The sequence below is a fragment of the Protopterus annectens genome, chromosome 8.part0 (assembly GCF_019279795.1).
Source record: "Protopterus annectens isolate FY-2018-M chromosome 8.part0, PAN1.0, whole genome shotgun sequence".
In the NCBI taxonomy this organism is placed as follows: Eukaryota; Metazoa; Chordata; order Ceratodontiformes; family Protopteridae; genus Protopterus; species Protopterus annectens.
The window spans coordinates 212,206,384-212,221,481 of record NC_056741.1 but is presented as its reverse complement, the minus strand read 5'-3'; the positions used below and the strand labels follow the sequence as shown (position 1 = coordinate 212,221,481).

The 15,098-nt window shown below is 41.1% G+C and overlaps 1 protein-coding gene across 1 annotated transcript in view; it reads right to left on the bottom strand.

The window, feature by feature from the left end:
• LOC122808193 (endothelin-converting enzyme 1-like) overlaps nt 1-15,098 on the bottom strand; it is a 1,395,094-nt gene that overhangs the window by 481,315 nt on the left and 898,681 nt on the right. The gene's annotated exons all lie outside the window — the stretch shown is intronic.

Sequence of the window (15,098 nt, the reverse complement as noted above, 5' to 3'; positions counted from 1 at the left end):
TGAGATGTGGCAGAGCAGATCAGGGTGGAGTCATCTGCATATTGAATACAGTTTGCATCTGGGATGACAGTGTAGCGATCATTAATGAAAATGGAAAACAGAAGAGGTCCTAGTATAGAACCATGGGAACTCCCAGGGTATTGGGTAGGAGGCTAGATAGTTTATTTTGCCATAGAACAGCCTGTTGTCTACCACTCAGATAAGATTGAAACCACTGGAGAGCTTGATTATCTAAGCAAATTGTTTTCAGGGTGTGGATTAGTGGCTGCTGGTCAACCATATCAAAAGCCTTGTCAAGACTGAAGAAGAGGGCAGAAGATAGTTTATTATTTATGGTTAATGGCATTAGAGAAGGCAAGGAGGGCTGAGGTGGTGCTATGATGAGGTCAGAAGCCATGCTGAGAGTTGGTCAGGAGATTGTTCTGGATTAGATGGTGAAGTAGATGTCTGTGGATGCATTTTTCCATAATTTTAGCCAATGGTGACAGTATAGCTATGGGTCTGAAATCAGACGATTCAGTGGAGCTCCCACCTTTATGGAGTGGTATCACATGGGATACTTTCCAGAGAGAGGGAGTGATAGCTTCTGATATTGTACGATTGATTAGAATGGCAATGGGGTAAGCTATGGCATCAGCAGCTTTTTGCAGATACTCTGTGGGGAGAAGATCAGCAGATAGAGTAGTGGGTTTTAATTTTTTAATTAGGGCACAAACAAGTGATGTAGTGAATGGTTGTAGGCTAAAGGAGGGATGGGTACTCAGATCTGTGGACTTTGAGCTGGTGCAGCTTGGAGGTAGTTTGCTGGCTAGGGACTGAATAGTCTCTGTGAAGAAACTATTGAAGGTATTTGCTTCTGCCTCTGGTAGTTTATCATTATAGGCTGTGGGGGTTGGAGTGGTGGTTTGTCCTGGGTACAGGAGCTTGTTTATGCCTGCACTGAACTTTTGAGGGTTACTTTGATTTTTCTACTGTAGATGGCAGTAGAAGTTTCTTTTATCTAGTAAAATGGATTTTTTAGTCACATTCCTTAGCTGCTGATATTTAATTTGATCTAGGGGGGCTTTTGTGGTACGCCATAAAGCCCATGCTTTGTTTCTGCAGATAATTTTTGATTTTGTGTCTTTAGAAAGCCATAGCGCTACTTTTGTTTTAGTTCTAATGGTACGTGCGGGAGCATGAGAGTCTAGGATAGCAAGGAATTTGTTATTAAAGTAAGCAACAGCTTCATCTAAGGGCAAGTGTTTTAAGACTGACCAATTGCATGCTTTGATTTCTACTTGGAATTTGGCCAAGTTAAAGTTCTTATTGTTTCTTACTGTTCTAAGGGTGGACTGATGAGGGATAACAGCTTTGTGCCTAATTATATGAGTAAGAAGATGATCGCTTAGGTCATCGGGGAGGGTCCCTGACTTATACATTTCGGACTGACTGTTAATAAGTATCCAATCTGGTATATATTCTTTATGATTAAGCTTACCTATCCTGGTGGGGGTAGATATGGTCTGGGCAAATGCATAAAGGTTTACATGGGTGGTTGGTGAATCAGAGGAGCAAGAGTTCCAGTCTATGTTAAAGTCACCAAATATTATGGTTTCTTGAGGGCAGGTACTAGTTAACCAGTGGAGGATACATTCTAGAGTAGCTTCATTTTTCCCTGGGGGAATGTACATACAGACAATATTCATACATTTATTTTTATTAATTTGCAATTTGTTAATAAGAATGTCTGTGTTATTAACTTGGGGTGGTTGTAAAGGGTCACTAGTAACATTTAGTGTTGATTTATACAGTACAGCTACCCTGCCTCCCTTCCTTATAGTGTGGTCTAGCCTGAGTATGTTATACCCAGGTGGTAGTACTTCATTGTCTACAGTTGATGGTTTTAGCCAGGTTTTGGTTAGACAGAGTATGTCAGGGGATTAAACAGCCAAGAGGGCATGCAGTTCATGTACTTTGTTATTTATACTTCTAATGTTTAGGTGACAGGCCAGGAGAGAATTAGGGGGTCGATTGATTGAAAGTGTATCGGTGGGGTTAATAGTACAGGAGGTAGTATTATCAAGAGAGGATGGGCCACGGTTTGGGTGGATGTCACCATCCATTATTAGTTTATAGTGTAAGCTTATAATAAGCTTCAGGAATTTCTTTATTAGTTTTGTATAGTGTTTTGATTTGGAGCTAATATATTTGGCCCTAGTAGGTTGGTGATTTGTATTGGCTAAGGGGTTGGATATATGGCAACTTGTTAGGTGTCCCACCATATTGGGGAATGCTTGAGTCATGGTTTGGCTTTTTGGGTAATGAAATCCGAGGTGGTCCTGATTTTAATAAAAGGTGATGAAGTACGGAATAAGGCGTAGTAAAGAAAATAGCAACATTGTATAGGATGGTGACTTTGTGGGTTACAGTGACTATATTTCTTAAATGGTTTATCACCAGGGCGAGTACAGAGATAAGAAAAGGTAGTGGAGGAAGGGGTAGTGGAATTAATGAGTTAGCTAAAGCTAATTGGTTCTGAAATGTGGAGTGTGGTTTACTTGCTATAAATTTAGCACTACTGGGGGGGTGAGAATTTGGGGCAGGGTGGGGTGCGGAGCGAGCCCGAGTCCAGCGAGAGCAAGCAGAGCAGGGTTTAGCCCGACCACAAGGTTTCTTTGAGCATGAGATTATAAGGTAAGTAGAATAGGGTTTTAGAGTAAACTGTTTGTTTTTTTCTTTGGCTTTTTAGGGGTTAGAAATGCATTCTTTAAGGGTTAGAATCCTTATTTTATATTATGTCTATCCCCAATTTTATGCTAGTGAAGGGAGTCCTTGGTTTGTAACCACCAGAAATAACTTGGTATAAGCTACTGGGAATTAGTCAAATATTGTAATAAGTTTAGGGAGATCAATTTAAATGCAAGGGATGACCTAATAGCGCTGTAGACCCAGTTCAGCCTATAATGAGTTACAGTCAAGTGATTGTAAATATATTAACCTTTGCAAGGTTTTAGTTTGCCGTAGGACAATACAAGAGAGACTTTCAGATGGAATTCTGCAGGGTGGCATCCTTCTAGTATCGCAAGCGTTTCAGTAGGTCTGTTAGAAGGGGATAGCACATAGGGATGACATTAAATTAAGAAAAATATGAGTAGCTGAATAGTTAAAGACTTAGGAATAAAATGTTCCTTACACAAGGCAGCAGATATTACCAACAGTACCCGCTGTTTGCACTAAACTAGCACTATTGAAGACTAAAAGTGTGGTACTGCTGTAGCTTGGGCAGTGCACATTAGCTAACACAGAACCATCCTGTTCATATGCGGTTTAGAGTGTATTGTTAACGGTAATACAGTTTGTCTCAAGGCAGATTCAGAAGTCAGACAACTAATAGTTACACATTTAAATCCCAAAGTAATTTCAGATACAGATTAAGTCACCAGGCAGTTTCAGGTGGAAAACGACAGGCAAAAGCACTTCAGACGAAGTGACACCATTCAGGTTAGTCAGACAGAGAAATATTAGCTTCGCAGACACATTATGGTACTCTAGAGTGCTCAAACAAAGAAATACTGATTTTGCATGCAGATTACAGGATACTATAGCTTTTGACGTAGTACCATTAACTATTTAGACAGTAACTCGTAAAAATGTTAAAGTTCATGCCAGCAAACAAAATCAGTCATGTATAGCCCTTATCGCTATAGGTTTTAAATTGGTGTGGTCAACTATTTAGACATTAGCAGGTATAATGCTGCTTTCAAGCAAAAAAACAGAGCTAAATTATATATTACAGCAGAACACACGCAATTTCAGTTTCTTTCTCAATATAAGAACTTTACAACATTTAAATAAGGCAGTTCTTATTATAGGCTACAGTCCAGAAATGAATGGTTACTGATATAGTTAGATGATCAAAAAAATCAAACAATTACATACCACATGGGAGAGAGGCAGCCGACTGGGTCTAGGAGCACAGGGTGTTTGAAAATGACGACTCCAGTAGTTGGATATGAAACGTCGCATAAGTAGCTAGGCACGGGGAGGGGATTTCAGATGTGATAGGCTTAACCCGACCACAAGGTTTCTTTGAGCCTGACATTATAAGGTAAGTAGAGCAAGGTTTTAGAGTAAACTGTTCGTTTTTTGTTTTTCCTTTGGCTTTTTAGGGGTTAAAAATGCATTCTTTAAGGTTTAGAATCCTTATTTTATAGTATGTTTACCCCCAATTTTATGCTAGTGGAGGGAGTCCTTGGTTTGTAGCCACCAGAAATTACTTGGTATAAGCTACTGGAAATTAGCCAAATATTGTAATAAGTTTAGGGAGATTAATTTAAATGCAAGGGACGACCTAATAGTGCTGTAGACCCAGTTCGGCCTATAATGAGTTACAATAAAGTGATTGTAAATATATTAACCTTTGCAAGGTTTTAGTTTGCCATAGGACAATACAAGAGAGGCTTTCATTTGGGATTATGCAGGGTGGCATCCTTCTAGTATTGCAAGCCTTTCAGTAGGTGTGTTAGAAGGGGATAGCACCTTTGCAAGGTTTTAGTTTGCCATAGGACAATACAAGAAAGACTTTCAGCTAGGATTCTGCAGGGTGGTGTTCTTCTAGTATTGCAAGCCTTTCAGTAGGTCTATTATAAGGGGATAGCACCACATGGGAGGCAGGCAGCTGACTGGATCTAGTAGCACAGGATATGAAGAGGGAACAGGGATTAGATCCAAAGAGGTAATAGTCAAAGCAGCTCTCAGATGAGAGAAAACCCTCTCCAACTCCTCAAGCAAAGAGGGACCAGGAGAAGCCGAGGTCAATCTAACTGAAGCTGAAACTCTCAGATCAGATAAACTGGGGCCCTCCCCAACCCTTCGCTCTGAGGGAGGAATTGGAGCCAAGCTGTCTAGTGCCGAGGCTCTGAGGGGGAGCGACGGTTTCAAAAGCTTCAAAGTCGTGGTCATTACAAGGTTTTAGGTCTCCGAGACAAGCCCTGCTCAAAGGGAATTGGAGCTGAATGGATCAGGGAAGTAGTTGGAGTCAAAGACAGAACAGTCTTCAGATGTGATGGTTCGACTCTTGATGATCTTGGATCTGAGGGCTCCGAAAAAAAGGTCAGATCGGAGAAGGAGTAATGATGGTAGTGGCTTTGCAGCAGAGGAGACTTTGAAGTAGGAGGTATCAGATCTGAGGATTTTAGATCTGAGTGTTTGGGAACATTAGCCGAAGACTCTGATGTCAGAGCAGATTTGGGAGACCTGACAGGAGAGAACTTTCTATGCTCCCTGGGCTACCTGCATTTTGATTTCTGAAAAGGAGTTTGAGCTCCTGAAGTAGACACAGCAAAAGAAGGCACAGAAGCAGGGATAAGGCCTTTAAGCACTAATTTGTTGCATTGATCATTGATGGGTCTGGCACTGAAGCCAGCAGAAATAGTACAATAAATATCTATGTAAGAAAGGCCTGAACAATAAACGCACTCCCTGTGGTATCAGAGTTGGGTCTTGCATCCTGCTCAACTATACAGATTTTCACAGAATGTCCAGTACATTTGGTACTATACAGTACAGTATAGTCCAATACATTTGGTCTGTTTCTCATAAAATTGTGATTTTTCTGGCATATCATTGAGGACTGACGTCAGGAAATAATGGTACACATTTAAGTTTCAGACTTCATATCCTTTAGATAATTCATGCTAATGCATAACCTGTTATTCTATCCACTTTCTAAGTTTGTAAGAGCAATATTTAAAAAGTGACCCTATTTTTAGGCCTTTGTCCAGACTTCTGGCTCTAACAGGTTGAGTGGTATAGTATCTTGCACCCACAGGAAGGGCACTTTTTAAACCCAGTAGGCTTTTCAGCCACTCCTATGAACTATGCCTAATGGCAAAAGCCAGTGAAGACAGAGAATTTAACGAAAGTTGTTTTTTTTTTTTATTTTAATAAATACTAGATAGATTAAAGGAAAATTATATCAACAATGGTAATAGTACTACCTTACAGAGAAGGTAAATGAAAAAGAAAAAAAAATACCAATGGTAAGGAAGAATACCAAAGGATGGTGAAGAAAGTTACAAAAAAGATAAACCAGCTTAGCAGGTAAAGAGAGGATGCCATAAAAGGTGATAAACAAGAAAACGAAGTTAAACTGTAATGTTTTTACTCACCATCCCAAAAAACAAAACTGTTGCGCTAGAGAGAATGCAATCCTGACCAAATCTTTAGAGCAGCAAACGAGACGTGAGGTAATGCAGTAGTCAGGGGCATTAAGGCTAAAGGTAGGAGCTCAAGATTTGGATCCTAGAAAAGTACAGTTGTGTACCTACCATAAATGTAGATGTTCGAGTGTATTCACTGTTGCAGTCATTACACTTGGGTTATCCTGCTGGCAGGCGACCCGCAGTCGGCCAGAGTTCCAAAGTCTAGGTCCGGCGTCGGTTGCTGTCGCCTCTTCCCTGACGTCAGTGCACCAGGGGTATATAAGATGCAGCGGACGCCATTTTCTTCAGTTTTTCTTGCCCCAGATGTCAGGTGCCCCCAAACAGGTAGGCAATACATATTGCTAATAAAAGCATACAGTGAAATAAAAAACAAAACCTTCATCTACAAGCAAATACACCACATAGGTTGTATAGGATAGAAAGGTATAGATAAGTCCCAGCAAAGAAAGTGGGGATGGAGGGTGGGTAACCTGGACTGCAACAGTGAATACACTCAAACATCTACATTTATGGTAGGTACACAGCTGTACTATGTTCATCGTGTTTCACTGTTGCACTCATTACACTTGGATAGAATCCCAAAGCTGAGGTAGGGTGGCTGGGTCTAAATAGGATTAGGAGAGGCTACCAGGCCCTGCAGAATTGCAGTGGCAAAGCCTGCTCTGGATTTAGCATAGAGAGGTAAGTGGTAGTTTTTAGTGAAAGTGTGCACTGAACTCCAGGTTGCAGCCTCTAAAATGTCTTTGGTTGGTACTCCTCTGAGGAAGGCTGCTGAAGTGGCTGCTGCTCTGGTGGAATGTGGCCTAATGCCCTTAGGCACTGATTTGCCATGTTGTGAGTAGCAGAAGCGAAGCAGTGTTCTATCCATTTTGAAATAGTCTGCTTTGAGATAGGCTTTCCTTGTGATCCTGCAGCATAAGCTACAAACAGTTGCTCAGTTTTTCTGAAAGCTTTTGTTTTGTCCAAGTAGAATCGTAGCTGTCTGTGTATGTCCAATGTGTGCAGAAGTCTCTCCTCTTTATTCTGGGGATTTGGATAGAATGTTGGCAAATTAATTGTTTGGTTAAGAGCCACACTGGATACTACCTTTGGCATAAATGTAGGGTTTGTCCTTAGAGAGACCCTGTCCTGGTGAAAAATGATGAAAGGTTCCACTGCCACTAATGCCTGTAACTCTGAGACTCTTCTTGCTGAAGTTATTGCTAGGAGCAGAGCAGTTTTCCATAATAAGAATTTTATATCAGCTGTATTGGCTGGCTCAAACGGAGGCAGTGTGAGCTTTTCTAACACAAAATTGAGGTCCCAAGTAGGTATTGGTGCTTTTCTTGGGGGTCTTATGTTTTTTGCCCCTCTGAGGTACTGTTTCAGTACTGGATGCGAGAAAATAGGAGGTTCCGTATTGTAATGAGCTGAAATGGCAGAGGCATGGATCTTAATTGATGAGAAGGATAGGCCTTTGTCCAGCATCTCAGTTAGGTATTGTAAAATCTGAGGTATATTCGGAACAAGTGGTTCTAGTCCTTGTGCCTGGTTCCAAGCACAGAATCTCTTCCATTTTTCTGCATAAGATTTCCTAGTGCTGGGCCTTCTGGCTTCTAAAATTACCTCCATAACCGCCTTAGAGAGTGGTGTGGTCTGAGTGGCTATATAATTTGCCATGCAGCCAGATTTAAAGTTCGGAGTTGACTATGCAGAATCTGATTGTTGTGTTGAGTCAGAAGATGAGGAATTTGAGGTAAAGGCCAGGATGGGCCTTGAGACAAGCTCTTTAGGATTGGGTACCAGTACTGGCGTGGCCAGTCTGGGGCAATCAAGATAATTTTTGGCTTCTCTTGTCTGACTTTTAGGAGCACCTTTGGAAGAAGAGGTAGTGGAGGAAAGGCATAAACTGTCAGGGTTTTCCAGCTGAATGATAGAGCATCCACTTTCCAGGCTTGTGAGTGATAAGTTCTTGTGCAGAATCTCTATAGCTGGTAATTGTGAGGGGAGGCAAAAAGATCTATGTCTGGGCATCCCCATTTCCTTGTTATCATGTTGAAGACCTGTGGATTTAGTTTCCATTCGTGAGGATCCATGAGACTTCTGTTTAGTTCATCTGCCAGTGTATTTTTCGTTCCTGACAGGAATTGTGTCTGCAGATGTACTTGATAGGTCAGTGCTGTGTTCCACAAAGTCATGGTTTGCCTGCAGAGGGGGTAGGAATGTGTGCCAGGAAAGTATTTAGGATTGACAGGTCCAGTATTGGTCTCCAGGCTTTGTCCTTTCTGGGTACCAGAAAAAGTCTTGAGTAAAATCCTTGTCCCTGTTCTTGCTGTGGTACTCTTTGAATAGCTCTCATGTCCATGAGAGCAGAAATTTGTTTTTGTGCCTCTGCCCATTGGTTTTGTGGCAGGTCCGGCATACCTTTTGATTTTGGAAGGGTGTGAAAGTGGAACCAGTAACTCTGAGAAACAATATTTAGTACCCACTTGTCCTGGGTGATCATGTGTCAGTTTTGTGAGCAATGTGCTAGCTTTCCCCCCTAAGGGTGCTGCCAAAAGTGAAGTGCTTGGAATTGGTAGAGGGAAGTCATTGGGACTGTTTCCTGTAAGGTTGCAATTTGTCTTCTCCTCCTTTGGGGGCTGAAGCACCCCACTGTTTAGGTCTGTATGTGCCTTAGGGCTGAGATCTGCCTCTTGGGCGTCTGTATCTGCCTCTTTGTGGCCTGTCTGACACCAGAAAGGACCAATTTTTTGAAGGCCAGTTTCTGCTAAACCTAGGTGGTTGTACCTGCAAGAAATATTTTACTGTCTGCATTGATTTTGCTTTATCCTCCATTTTCTTTAACACCTCTTCTGCCTTAACACCAAACAAAGTATGCTGTAATGGAGCATCCAATAATTTTACTTTAACATGTTCAGGTAAAGTTTGTTCTTTCAACCAAGCATGCCTTTGAATGACAGAGCCTGTAACTGCGGCTCTGCAAGAAGCCTCTAAAGAATCAAAACCACATTGCAGAGTATGCTTTCCCACTTGTTCAGCTGCATGCAATAAATCCTGCATTTCCTTATTGTCACGACATTCTGAGTTTGTAACCATTTTCTGTTTTAACAAAGACACGAGGTACTGTTGATATTTAAGCATGTGAAACTGGCAGTTTAAAGCCCTTACAGCTAAAGTAGCAGAAGTGTAAACTTTTTTTCCCCCATCTATCCAGAGCTCTGGAATCCCTATCAGGGGGGACAGGGTTTTTTGCAGTAGAAGCCTTAACCCCTTTGGGATCCTGAGAAATTGTTTCTGGGTCATGAGGAAGGTTTTTTATAAAGAAATTTATGAGAATCTGGGACCCTGTTGTACCTGTCTGGCTTGACTGGTGCAGGGGGTAAAGAATCAGGAGACAGACTGGATTCAGAGAAAACATCATCAACAATATCAAGCACAGGGGGGATAGCTAGGGGCCTGTGTTGAGGCAATAAAAGAAAATCTCTGAGCCTTTTCTTGGATTCTGAATAATCCTGGCTCTCCCAATGGAAATGCTCCCTCATGGTGTGTAAGGTTTCCCCAAAAGAATGATCCTCAGACGGAGAGGCAGAAGGTATAGCTTCTTCTGCATCAGAGTCCTCATAGGGAGGGAGAGAATATCTCTGATCTGAAGAGGAATCAGAAGAAATAGAAACCTGGTCAGAGGAGTCAAAGTCATAGTCAGTGTCTTGCCTAAGCCTTTTATCAGGAGGGGGATGGAAGCCCCTGATCAAAGTAATTAGGTCTTTGGCCATTTTAAGCATCTGTTTCTTTGGCATGGACTGTCCAGGAGAATGCTGTACTTGTTTCTTTGTCTTTAATGGTGTTTTTGACTTTGCCTCAGTTGCTGTAGTAGACTTAATAGTAAGCTGTGAAGGTCTGAAAACACCCTCACAAGCCGATGCCTGCTCAGCGGCTCCAGACCCATCTGAGGGAATAGTTTCCGCAGGCCCAATACCTTGAGTTTCCAGAGGCCTAGGTGTCTCCACGTGGGAATCGGATACGGCCTGTGGCTCTGAGGTAACGGGTGTCAGGGGCTGCGAAAGTGCCTCACTGAGAACCGGCGACTGGCCTAGAAGAGGCTTCGTCGTCGGTTTTGGACCTCGGATGCCTGTCTTTTTTCTTGTCTTTGCGTTTTTTATTAATTCCGGTCGTTGGTTGTTCCGACGGCATTATGTAATTAAACCTTTGGCCAAAGTAATGTAAAGCAAAATCAAACCGACGCTTAATAGTGCATTTGTTGAATCTAGCACAAAACCGACAACTAGTAACGTCGTGATCAGGGCCTAGGCAAGGAATACAGTAAGAATGAAAGTCCTTATGAGGTATTTGCTTCCCACAAGAAATACAATTGTTAACTTTTACTGACATCGGTCTGGAGCAAGAAAAAGTTTCCCCAACGGGGTACTTAGCTTATTGAAGACTTCGGTTCTGAAATTCGTTTTCGAAGATCTCAGGAGTCGGCCGACAGGCACTTGTGAACTGCTTTTGCTTCGGGCACCGCTCGGCAAGAAAGACTGGAGAAAATGGTGTCAGCTGCATCTTATATACCCCTGGCGCACTGACGTCAGGGAAGAAGCGAGAGCAACCGACGTCGGACCTACACTTTGGAACTCTGGCCGACTGCGGGTCGCCTGCCAGCAGGATAACCCAAGTGTAATGACTGCAACAGTAAAACACGATGAACATCTAGAGAAAGCGGCTGAGTCAGACTAAAGGCCCATTTGTTGAGAAATGAATGAAAATGACAACATCAGATATGCTAACTCCTAATCCTACTCATTGCTAAATCTGTTCAGCTTCAGCCTCCCAAAGGTAGGTGAGGCAAACAGTGTGGTCTCCCCCCCAACAAAGTTGGACTCACTACTGATCCTGTCAGCTACAGTCCAATAAGTCTTACCAGCATTATCTGTAAGCTAAAGGAGCACACAATTATGGAACTCATTAGCAAAGGTACTGGCAGCTTACATTTTCTGGACCCAAACCAATTTGTGTTTATAGGAGAAAAATCCTGCCCAGTAAACTCAGTAGACATCTTTAAATTCCCTGAGGCATTAGTTGGGAACATGTCAGTAGAAAATTCTTCTGTAGCAACATATAGAGTATTTTCTGAGGGACTGGGAAACCTCTGTGTTATACCACTGTAAACATTGGGACATTGTAGCAATTGTCTCAGAGAAAGAACCCCCCCTCCCCCCCAAACAGGGAGAATCAGACACTGAGGTCTCCTCTTGAGTCTGAATCAGAAATCTCAGAAAAAAACTGTATCCATCCCTCCATCTTCTTTTTTGGATTCAGAATCTTGGATCTCTTCAAGAAAAGAGGAACCCTTCTTTCTTTTACCAGAAACTACTTCACACAAAAAAAAGATTAATAGCCTGACTTAAACCTTGATCTAGACCCAGCAAACTACTACTACTACTATCGAAAGAAAACAGATACATGCTTGGATTTCTGATTCTTTCTGACAGGAAAATGGGGCCAGCCGTTACTAATGGCAACAGCTGCTTCTCCAGGGATGGGCACAGCATTCTGACACAACAAGGAAACCTTCCCTGTTCCCTCTCTGAGGACCAGCAAGAGTGGCTCTCCCTTGACAACTGAGGGAACCCCTGGCCCACAGTGGCAGTAGATGCATTAGAGGAATCCAGGGTAAAAGGTGATTGGTCTGAGGTATAACAAATGGTAACAGCACAGTCACCTACCTGTGGCTGAGGCAAACTGCTAGCCTGATGTAGTGGCAAAGGTTGTTTGCTTAGCTTTTTTCTTTTTATAGTTGGAAGAAGGACCAACTGTGGAACCAGTAGTCTGTTCCATGGTCAAGCCGAAAATGGTGACTCTTTCCCGAAGAAGACAAGCAGCTGTTAGCGGTAAACACTACCAGTCCACAAAGTTACTTTCTGACAGAAAAAAAACACAGTAAAAAGCACTTAAAACACTATACCAGCTCCACAAAATAAAAATTTTAAACACAAATTCTCCAAAGAAAAAATATTTCAGTTACTTTACATCACTTTTAAACTGACAGAAAAATGAGTGCTCCACTCAAAAATACATTAGAGTTTCAAGATAGTCTGTTAAAACACGACATTCTTAGATTTAAAACAACCTTCTTGAACAGGAAAGTAGTAAAATATCAACAAAATTAAAAATGGAAGTTCTCCCCAAATGGAACTTATCTTCCCAGCAAAGGAAAGCACAAGTTGTTGTTGGTTTTAGAAAGAATACAGGGAGAATAACAGATTGGATAAAGGTAAACTCCAAAACCACTGTGGTATAAAAGAAGGATTTGTTCTCAAAAACATGTGTCTGTGATAAAATAAGCTAAAGTTGGCTCACCATAGGAACTTGCAATTAAAGACAGGCTTCTTGCAGAAGTCAGAGCAAAGCAAATTTCGTTTTTCCAAATAAGAGTTTCAAAATAGCCCAATGAGCTGTTTCAAAAGGAGTAAATGTTAGTTTTTTACACACAAAGTTGAAATCCCAAGGAGGAGACACCTGTTTTCTAGGCAGACTGAAAAGTAATTCCCATTTTAAAAACTGAGATGAAAACAGTAGAAGGGGGCAAACAAACAGAAATGGCTAAAAGATGAAACTTGACAGATAAGTAAGACTGTCAGGACAAGAACTCACATAATTATCTATAACTAGTGGCAACTGGGCCTAAAAAGGTCCCAGTTTTTATATGGCATCAGCTAGAAAATCTTCTTATCCATGCCTTATTTTCTAGTAGCAGGTATTTTGCCTCCTTTAGTACCTCCTCAGAAAACCAAATTGCCTAAAAGATCTCAAAACTGAAAGTCCAGACAGTCATTAGAAGTACGTACAGGTTGGGGTGTATCAAGCACCTCTTGCTTATGTGAATAAATACAGAAAGTGGGGAGTCTGTGGTAATTGACTAAGCCCATTTCATATTTAAAGAGAACCACAGATGCTTGGGTCGAAAGGGAATCACCACCACTATCCTTGGGGAGTCCTTCTGGAATTTTCCAAAAATGCTTAGTATCAGTGGACAGGGTGGAAAAGCATAAAAGAACATCCTTGTCCATGGGAAAAAGAAGGCATCTGTATTAAAAGCCTGTTCCACAGAATCATGTAGCAGAATTTCTTTAACTGCCTGTTTTGAAAGGAGACAAACAGAACTGTTTGAGATATTCCCCACAGCTGGATATGTTTCTGGAAAATTCTCGGTAGTAGTTCCCATTGATGAGGGTCTGTTCTAGTCCTAATCAGCTTGCATGCCGTAATGTAAGTAGCTTGAAGTGTCAAATGAGCTGAGATGCTACCTCAAAGATAGTCATAACAATTGTGCAAAGGTAATAAGATGTGCTAATTTGCACAAGTCCTGGGGACCAAAGATGATTTAAGGCATAAACAGCTGCCAAAATCTCTGAAATTTATCAGCTTTTTTCTGTCCTTCTTGTTCCACAAACATTTCACTTTCAACTCTTTTGATATAATCTCTCAAACAGTCTAAAGCATGGATTATGACAGACTGAAATGGAGGTAGAAGGGAGAAGGGGAGCCCTTGACTGAAAGATATTCAGTCTGCCCACCAATGTAACACCCTTCTTACAAATTCCAGCACTGGAATCTGAAAAGATAAAAAAGTGCAGATGGCTGAGGCTAGACTGACTAGAAGTAAAACTGAAATCTTCTCATGTAAAGTGCAGTCCGGGGGATCACTATACTCAATGAGGTCATGAAGTCCAGAACCCTAAGATATTTATAGGCAGAAGACAGTGTCTGGCTTGGCAAAATCAAGGAGTTTTTTTTTATATACCCAAGTTATTAGTAATAAGGAAAATATGGCCAGTGCAACACCAGAATGCTAAATGAAAACAGGGAGAAGAAATTAATACAACTTAAGAAAAAGAGAGGTGAAATTGGGGAGGCTAAAAAGTTTAAAAAAGAGCAAAAAACAATTTGACTGAAACAGACAGGAGGTTAAATGGATGATATGAGGAAAGAATAACTAAAGATATATCAAGAAGAGCAAAACAAACTTGCCATAAGGATAATGAAATCTACATCTTAGAATAGGGCTGTTTCTCTTATGCCCAAATTTACAATGTGATAAAAGATATCTGGAGGGGAAATCTGCACACAGAACATTAGGAGTAAAGATATTGGGGCTGTTATCTTTTGAAGACTTCAGATGTCAAGCTTCCAAATGCCTGACGGCATTAGCCCTGCTGTTAACGAGGAGGAACTTTCTTAGATTAGCTGGTTAAGATTTCTTAATCAAACCAAATTAGGATTAGATGTCTAATCATAGAGAATAAACTGCAGTTAAGTCAAAGGCACTGAAAAATTGGACATATACAGAAGCATGATGTAATACTGAGCTTCTTGCATACATGAATGGTTAGAAAGAAAATCAGAATATTTAAAAGAGTGGCTTCAAGTAAAATGTGGTTATCTTCCTGAACTCAGAAAATTTCCTCAATATTTTACTTGAGAAAATGCATATAAAGGCTAACTCAATCTGAATTTTCCCAGAAAAAAGGTCCCTAGTGAAATGTGACTTTTCAGGCAAGAATATTTCATTATCATATTGATAGTCATGAAACTAAGCATCACACGGGTATTTTATCTTTTCTTTAGAAATTAAAAATGCCTTCCAAGTAATTTTGAAAGGTTTTAATCTTGTTAGTACAAGTCAAGAACAGATAAATGTCATTTGATGATGTATCCAAAGGCAGTAACAGGATTTAGACTAGTTGACAGTCTGGCTAGTATCGTCAGTGACCCATATACATCATCAATGATGATGACTGTGCATAGGCATTAGTTATTAGTTTGATTATAGCAACTTCTGCGCCAATCTCTTCCAATAAGGGTCACTCTAGAAAGTGATGCAGAAGATAATTGCAATAAACTTCACAGGTG